Source organism: Octodon degus, unplaced genomic scaffold (genome assembly GCF_000260255.1).
Source record: "Octodon degus isolate 3935 unplaced genomic scaffold, OctDeg1.0 scaffold00055, whole genome shotgun sequence".
Lineage (NCBI taxonomy): Eukaryota > Metazoa > Chordata > Mammalia > Rodentia > Octodontidae > Octodon > Octodon degus.
Window position 1 is genome coordinate 1930369 of NW_004524631.1, and position 9779 is coordinate 1940147.

The window sequence follows — 9779 nt, forward strand, 5'->3', positions numbered from 1 at the left end:
ACATCTTTACTCTGGTGAGTCCTGTACCAGACTCCGACACATAACTGTAAAAAACCAGCTTTGAGTTGTTTAAATACACTGCATTTGTAGAGAATTGTTAGACAAGAAACAGAAAATGAATATATCTCTCTACTGAAAAATACGGCATGTGTATCTGGGTGGTGGGGTGGTGGTACATGCCTGTAATCGTAACACTTGGGAGTCTGCGGCACAAAGACTGCAAGATCAAGTCCAGGATGGGCAACTTAATGATTGCCTTCCTCAACACTAAATATGAAAAGGGATGAGAGGGTGGCTCATTGTGACAAGCCCGGGCTTAATCTCCTGTGCTGCAAAAGAAAACAAAACCAAAGGGCCCATTTTAGAAAGATGAACCAATTCAGATTCCCAGGCACTGGGTGGAGGGTTGGCAGGGAGATTAAAGCAGGAGAAAGACCGGATCTATCCCTGTTAATTATTAGCAGAGAGGTAGCACAGCTTATTTATTTTTTATTTTTTGGAATTCCAGATTTTTTGTAGCTTCTAAATTCTGTGACATTTTAGGATCTTAGCCAATCTAGTCATTATGGAAAAAATACAATGGGTCTCCTAATCTGCCCATTCACTTTTGCTGTCATTAATTGCATCCATTAATGGAGCCTTTTCGGGCATATTGATGTATTCCACAAATATTGTTGCATATCTCTTGTGTGCCAGGATACCTCCAGATGTTAGAACTACAACAGAGAGCAATATAGTCAAGGGTTTTGATCCCCTGTTCTTCCCTCATGGGGAGAGAGAAATATGCAAGAAATAAATGAGAAAATAAATTAGATGAGTTCAGTTAGTAATAAGTGATATGAAAGGTTTTCAAGTAAGAGGATGTGACAGATAAAAACTGATGTTAGTCTGTACGGATTGGGGTAGAGGATGTCATTAACGGGAATCATATAGAAGTAGCACTTGAGTTCAGATATTAATATTAATGGAGAATTTACTAGGCAATGATCTTGGTGGAGAACATTTCATGAAGGGAAACAGAAACTTCTTAAAACAGACACGCTTTGACTATGTTTAGAAAGAAAAAGAATACGACAGTGCCAGGACACTGCGATCTATATTAGGGCTCTAAGAGATGAAGGGAGGAAGCTAACCACACACCAGAGTAGGCAGTGGCCAGATCCCCATGTGGCGAGCGTGGTCTTTTCTTTAGCTTGGCAATGCATGTCTAGACTAATAAACATCTTTCTCATTTAACTGTTTTATTAATGATTTATCTGCAGGAATACACTTGTCATTATATGGTGAAGAAAACTTATAGAAAACATGGGATGAATGATTTTTTGTTTTTCAAAAATGATTTCTTTGTCACGAGTATTTGCTCCCGCTGGACATTTGTTACAACTTCTTTATCCAATCCTGCTGTGGGATACAAACCTACCAACTCCTAGCCTTTTGGCTGCTGGGTTGGTCCTTCCTGTATCATGAAGGTATTCAATGAGAGGGTCCCATTCTGATATGTTATGACAGAAGACGATGTTATTGCCCGTGGGGGAATCATTACATAGAAACCAATGGCAACCAAAAGTCTATGAGCAAAATGCCTACCTTTACTGAGGAAGAAAAAAGAGACAAATGTGTACTACATTTCTCAATACCCAGATTCAAACACCTCAAGTTGCAGAATGGAAAATAAATCAATAGCAACATGGCACAGATACCACTGCACATGTGAAAATAGTATTAATATATTTGAAAACTTAAAAATAATAATTTAAGAACTGCAAACCATATACTGATTTGAGGTACACATAATACATAGCACTAAAGATTATAATAAGAAAACAAAAATAAAGTAATGGTACAGCCAGACAGAATAACGGAGGGAGGAACTGAACAAATCAAAACAAAAGGAGCAGTTGCTAATTGCTACCTGATTATATCACTAAGTTTGGACACACACATTATTCTTTGCTACATAGATACTAAAAACCTCTCTGCATGCACAATAAAAGAAAGATGAGCATTCACTCCTTTTAGGCCAGCTGATAGTTTCCTTTGGGCCTTTCCTGATTGCATCAAGGGTCTATGCATTATGCTCACTTTGTGGGTCCTACCAGTTTATAGACTACGAGTCCCTTCCTGCTCTCTAATGCCATTATCCTGTAATAATAGTATAACATGTAGATAGAATGTGAGTTGTAAATGCTGGCCACTTAAGGCCAGCTAAGGGTGGGCAGTATTAGAGATGGTTAGGTAACTTCCTATGTGAGCTCACACTGTCTCTGTTACTAGACGTAGCTCTCTAAAGTAATGCTGCTTGGTGTTAATTTGGGCATTTGAAATCAGGTCATGTAAGCTACAGTAGTGGTGACTCACCTACCTATACCTATCATTTGGATAGCCAACTATTTTATCATCCTCATGTCTGAATATACTCACTGTTAAACTATGGTAGGAAATGAGAACACTTCCACCCCTGCTCTTAGCTTTATATCTTTGGCACAACTTTTGCTAAAAGAAAGTTTGACTTGACCTAATTCACTGATCTCTCCTCCCCTCCCACAGATTATTACCTATTTGGAATGAGAATGCAATGTCAGTCTGCACCTTTCCTTTGCTTGGCCATGCAGGAAACACAGAATTGAAAATGAATAATATTTCCATGATCTGGAAGTAATGGGGAGCAGATGCCCTTTTGTATCATTTATTCATGTCACCAAAAGGCATTCATAAGAAATCTGTGCTAAAATGAATTGATTGGCTGTTTACTAAAGCTTTGTTTTATAATGTAGCGAGGGATTTGAAAAATATAGGCAGTATTAAAAGAAAGCAAAGCAAACACATGCAGGGTTTGCATTATTTACCAATTAAGATTTGGCAAGCAGTTCTAGTTTGCATATATTTGAATTAAGGAAAATTCCTTTTCACATCTCTAAAAGAATATTAATTCAACTTTTACTGGAGGCCTAGAATGTGCAAGTATCTGTGTTTGAAGGCTTGAGAGGTTCAAAGAAGAATAAGATTATTGTTAGTGGAGGCAGCAAGATACACGAACCAAGAATTATTAATAACTGAAAAAGCAAAAGCAAATATCTTTGGGAACAATTTGTCTTATTTGGGGAAAAGGATAAGAAAAATATTCTAGCGTGAAAAAGCATCTTTATAGAAAACATCTCTTAGCCTGTGGCATCTATATGTGGAGCAACCATATACATCTGTACTGTCATAAAATCCATTAACTCACATACTTCATTTGGCAAGACAATAGGAGTCAGCTTTGCTGTGAGAAAAAAAAATGCATTCACTTTATTTATAATTGATCTGGGAAGAGATTTGCATTCTGGGTGTATCCTAGCACTGATGCGTTTATTAGACACAGGCATACTGGGTGCCAACTGTATGCCGGCCCTGCGCCTGTAGCAACAGAGCCTGTTAGGGCTCATCCTGACTGGGGTTTAGGCAGAGACATTGCACCATCAAATACAAGGGGGGTACACTGACCCGGTATTTGTTATTGCTTATCATTAGCATTGTCCTCAAAGTTTTCCTTCTTCTTCCTGGATGAGCTCAACAAAGTAATGCAGAGTCCTCACACAGTCCCTATGTCTTTCTGTCTGTAAATACCAATATACCAGGCTCCAACACACACACACACGCACACACAATTCTATTTACTGTTTGCTATTTTTTCCTGGAATCCAGTTAGTTTTTCCAAGGTACAAAATCTTGACGCACAAACACAATATCATTTACAAACATCAACATCCTGGAACAAGAGGAAGGCAAAAGAGGACTTTTAGTATCCTTTTACTTCTCACATAAAACCTACAACTGACAGTCTTTTAGTCAGTACTGGATTATTTTCCCATCAAGGGCCTTTGACTTATGTATAAGATTATGTTGTAACCCTGACTAGAGTATGGAAAAAGGGAAATAGGGCAAGTATGAAGGATTTTGTATTTGGGTTTCTTACCAGACATACTAGGAGGCTCGTGTTGCTCAATAATTAATTTTTTTGCTCTCCTGTTATGGTGTTGCTGGGTAAACAAAGGCATAATCTTGATTTTGAGAGATTATTTGTTTCACAAGGATATGAGCATATGGTTTGACTTTGCTTCTGGAGCTCTTTCCCCACAGGTCAACAGAGTTCTATTTACTAAGGGAAGTGCAGCCGTTGTCTGAAATTATGTTACCAGGATCGGCAAGGCATGCCTGTGTAGGTCCTTAGAGGTCCGCCTGTCACACTGGCAGGTTTGTCTGATTTCTGTCTTGCCGCTGCACAGGCAAAGGCAACCAAATGGGCTAAGATCACATGGCCTCTTCAGGGTCTTAGGAGGTCCCTTGCTCTGAAGATTATCTGGATTACTGGGAGAGTGATTGCTGCATTTTCTTGATTTGATGTCAGTTCCCAAATACTTATTTTTGGCTGGAAACAAATATTATTGTCATATCTAGAATAATTAGTGGAATTCAGTTGGACATCAATGACTAAGGTATTTTCTCACTTGCTCCCTTTATTTCTGGGGTTCTAGAGTTACCAAACTAATCACCTAATTTTTATATGAAGTATAACTATGTTGATTACAACATTTAATGAAAATGCTAATGGCTGACATATTGGCAACTGGATATCAGGAACAGAACTGAAGTACTTTATTTATCATTATCTCCTTAAACCCCACTAGAACTCCAAGATTGACTTTTGGCAGTCTGAAATATCTTGGATGAAAAAGCAGAGTCTGTAGAATATAGTGCAGAAGCATATTAAAATTAAAGCATACATTTAATCTTTAGAATTTAATTGCCATTTTATTTCATGATTAAAAATCTACACATCTTTGTTATGTAGCTAAGTTTTTCTTTACATAGACACAGCCCACACATATCCAGAGATGACACGTTACTTATTTGCTATTATAAAGTTTAATTTACTAATGTCTATATTATTAGCACAATTTAAAAGGAAGTATGAAAGAAGCAAGCCACTGTGTAAGTCTTGTAATTATGAGAACATTTAAAAGTCCTGAAGAGTTAAAAACTTGCTACATTAAGCACAATAAAAATGGAAGTACTTTTATTTTAAATGTTAATGGAAATTAAAACATTCTCTTAATTAAATTTGAGAGTTGTAGACTTATTTTGAGACAAGTGTTGTAGTTGTTATGGGAAATTCTAAATATCTCCATTTTATTTTTGAAAGAGAAAATGTTAAATATTTAGTTTTAACCTCAAGCTAATTGTATGCTAAAAAAAGGAATATGACTAAATCAATGTTAAATCTTCAAGTGCTTTGTTATGAATATTTTAGTTTTCTTAAGAGGAAAATTGTGGATTCTTAAGGTTAGAATTACCACAATTATATTTTCACATCATTTGATACATTTGTTGAGCATACAACATTTTCAAAAAATTTGAATCCCATTTAAATTAATCCCATTAAAATGTCATAATAGTTTGCTAACCATTTTGTGTTAAATACAATTATATCATTTCTCAATAAGAGACTTCATAACCCTGTGAACATGTGGCTAGTTTTCTAAGTTCTGTTTCTGCCAACTCATTCTGGCTATCACATTTAAATCCTTCTTTAATAAACCCCCAAAGACTAGGATATGATATCTGGAAAGGAGTAATCCAAAAGGATATACAGGTAGAACCTTAAAAAAGCTTGTTTAAAATTTAGTTAATATGCATTTTAATATTTTCCTGCCTAGGAATTCAAAAATTGGAATGTTGTGGTAGGCAATGCGCGAAGCTGTCTTGAGATGAAAGAGCATCTGTATTGACAACCAAAGTTTTCATCTGTGAAGCTTTTCCACAACATTAGCCATGGAAACACCACAATCTTCTATAATTTACCATGCATAGATATAAATCCTGCTAATCAGATTACCTCTCTGCTGCTGCATGAAGCAAACATGCTTATGCTGTTTCAGGGCTTTCACACCAAACTTCATTATTAAATGAATCTATGTTTAGTCAAGCAAATACCAGCTGAAACTTGACACACTCCATCGAGAGCACATACAGGTCTTCAGTAACCACTCATGAATGAGTTTATTTTGGGTACTAATCCAGTGACTGATAAGCTGGCGTGTTGTATATAGATGTCTTTACATCGGTGGAAATACAATTTATCTATGTCTTGCTTAATTAAATTCTAAGTTAAAATTTTAATATGCAAATAACATTTCCTCCTTTGAAAACATGCCTAGAGTGTTGTAGAATAATAAAATAATTCTGATTCATTGTCCATAAAGAACAACACAACTACTCTGTTATTAGAGGTTATCAAAAGTCTACTTTATTTTTAAAAAGGTAAAGACAACAAAAACTCTGCTTCTATAAAAAATTAAGGATTTAGATAATTGACCCATATTTCAGTAAAATCACCATTTATTAATTATACTTATGTCGATACAGCTCTGTTGTCTATTATGTTTAGTACAAACATGTAAATATTGTGGTTTTAATTCGAATTTCTTTTTTAAAAATGTTAATATCAATTCTACTAGAAAAATGTCATTGCAATCATTACAATTTTAAAAATAATGTCTCCACAGAAGTTCTATATTATCTGAATCAAATTATAATATCTGCTCTGGAAATCTGTTTTGTGTTGCTATGGAAATCATATTTTCTCTCATAAAGAATGATTGGAGCACGTTTCTAATAAAAAACATAGCCATAGGTCTTCCCTACAAATCTAGACATTCTATAGAAATTCACCTTAGGGAAAACTCTACCTCTTTCACAAAGACCTGCCTCACGAGCTATGATTCCACAGCTCTTAGGCAATATTCCTGTAAAGAGCAACTTATGTGGGTCATGCCAGGCAGGCAGCAGGGGCGGGGGGGGGGGCAGTTCTCTGATGTTTTTTTCTCCCATGCTTCATGTCTTTGGGGGTCTAGCATGTACCAGCTCTGTATCTTCCTTCTTCACCTGAAACAGCATGTGTGGTGATGGAGCCGCAGTGCCTGGGCAGGAGAAGGAAGTCCTGAGAAAAATCCTCAGGACAGCATGTTTCCCATGACTTCATTTTCTTTGAAAACCATCTACCTCACGCAGTGCAAGAACAGACGTACAAGCAGCCAATCCAGAAGGGTAAATGTCTCTGTTTCACAGAAGTAATGAATGTATTTTCCTCATTCTGTGCTACTTCAAGGTGGTCCTTCCAGAAAGAATTTTAAGCATTTTTCACTGAAGCGAATCCTCAGTAACAACCGGGATAGTAACCTTTGCTAGATAGCACAGGAAAGGAAAATTTGTCCTCTGGTCTTGGTCACTGAAGCATTAGGGGATATCTGTTAGTGTCAGGGATGTGAGATGGTGGGTGAAAATGACCAAAAACTACAATAATCACAGGGGAGAGTTTAAGTGTGCGCTTCAGTAAGCAAAGATGTCACACAGACATATCTGTTCTGGTGAGGCACTTCTCAGTGACAAGTTCAACTGTGTCAAAACAAATTGTATAGGGAGGATTTCATCCTCATACAAAAATAATTCAAAACTTTTAACAAAAATAAGGGTGGTTTACTTGACCAAAAAGTGGCCTTAGCCATGGAGGGTGAATGCTGCCCTCCAACCGTGTGCGCAGCTCCTGTCAACTTCTGTGGGTGAGAAGGGAGTGTTAGTCTTTATTATTACTGCTACAGATATTTATTTTTGAATAACAGATTTTTTTATGAGTCACACATAGCTTCTCTTCTTTCCTACAGTAATAGCACAATTTTTTTTTTATTTGCATCCCTGTTGCCATGGAAAAATGAACATTCTGAAAAGCAGGCAAGATTATGAGCTGAAGGCAAAATGTAATAGTAGATGGAGGGAACCCAGAATGAAAACATACACACACCACAGCTAATGTCGTAGAAAAATGGCAGCTTAACATGAAAAAGAAAATAGAATTCAACTGAATCTCTTGACCTTTTGGCTGAAATATTCTGAGTTTCAAAACTATTTTTGAGGGGTGTTTTTTTTAAAAGAAAAACACCCTCATGCTCAGGAATAAAGTAGATGCACTGTTTTCATCACCTGGTGCATGGCTGGTAGATACAAAGGCCATTGTGCACCAAGCAGCAGGTAATTGGATGCCATCTACACTGGCAACCCACTGGATCATTAGCAGACTTTCCATTTGGAAATAGACATGGCTATTTAAAAGAAGCAGGGCACAAGAATGAAATTTCAACCCTGAATTGAGATTTCATTTAGTTGGGTGAGAGGATTTTCTTGTGGATGTAGGTCAGTTTTTCCAAATTTCTCAAGTACGGAGTATATATTTTCAAGGACAGAAATAAGAGGAAAGGTAAAAGAGGAAGGGAGAGACAGAGACATGTGGAGAGAGTAGGGAGTAGATGGTCATCCTGATAGGAAACATGTAGAGTTGAGAAATGTTTCCATAGTCTTTCTCCTTTTCCACATCCTGAGAACTTAGAAATTTTTCTTACACTTGATCTCTATGAATTGGGCCCCATTCAACTAAACTTGTATGGGTCTGCAGGCTGGAAATTACAACACGCTCTTTCATAGGACAAAAAATCAGTAAGCTGCTAATTTCTAAGCAGAGGAGATTGCTTCACTTAAGAAGAGGTTCCCTGGAAGGCAGCAGGCCTGGATCAATTCTCACAGCACCGCCAAGTCACTGAATGCTAGGAGCAGCTTAGAACAGACCAGGCTCATATCCACCCCTAAATATAAGCATTTACAGATCCTGAGGATACTGCTTCCCACAGTATGTGTTCACGATTCTAATTATTATATACTAACATAAGTGTCAAAGTTATGTGCAATGCTTATTTGATCATCTATGGAACAGAATCATATTTGGAAGAATGATTTGTGCAGAAATGAAAACAGAATAAATAACAAATATATAGTTCACAGACTTGTCTCAAATTTACATATATATTCAGAATGCCAGTTTTAGATAGATATCTTTGTACTGTAAGTTATTTTGTGTGTACTTTTCTAATCCTCTAAAGTAAATAAAAAGGAGTTCAAAGTATGGCCAAGAGGTAGAGTCTTTGTCTAAGAGGTAGGAGGAGCTCAGTTCAATCTCCAGTACCAGAAAAAATAGTTTTCACCAGAGTGCTTTAATACACCCATGTGCAAACACACATGCAAACACACACACACACACATACATGCACACATACAGACACACAATGATAAGATTTATTTTCCTATCTATAATTATGGATATTTGTGGGTTTTACAACTTCGACATCTCTTTCTATTTCCTCCTTTCCCTTTTTTTTTATTAGCATGTACTTGTGGTACGTAATGATCACAGGCACTGTGAGGCATTAATAAATGCACATGACATGCTACTTCTTCTTATTCCCTCGCCACATTTCCTAATAGCGATCTCAATTTCATTTAGGAAAGGTGTCTTGTGCTCACTGAACACAGACTGGCAGTACTGCATTCCTGTGAGCTCCCTGTACTAGACATGGAGAACTCATTGTATCTGAGTCAGGCTAATTAGACTCTACTGTTTTTGAGCTTGAGTTTTAAGTGTAATGACAAACAGACTGAGAATATTTGAGATGTATTCATCTGAGATTGTCTACTGTCATCACGGTGATGTGATATAAACTATGTACACAGTTCTGTTTTTACCCTTCACCAGATGGGTTGGTTCCTACTAGTTTCCAAACTTAGTATGAGTCCGTGGTTTTCCAGTATTGTTCCAATTCTCTTCTTTAGGTTTAAGATAGTCAGTCTCAGTCTCTTCCCACTTTCTTAATAGTCATTCATAGCTTCTTTTATTAATTGGAGCACAACACAGGCAT

The 9779-nt window shown here is 36.9% G+C and overlaps 1 protein-coding gene and 1 pseudogene across 8 annotated transcripts in view; both read right to left on the reverse strand.

Annotated features, from left to right (window-relative positions):
- Nucleotides 1-9779, reverse strand: part of Nlgn1 (neuroligin 1) — a 908803-nt gene that overhangs the window by 58459 nt on the left and 840565 nt on the right. The gene's annotated exons all lie outside the window — the stretch shown is intronic.
- Nucleotides 1-9779, reverse strand: part of LOC105742480 — a 32686-nt pseudogene that overhangs the window by 1729 nt on the left and 21178 nt on the right.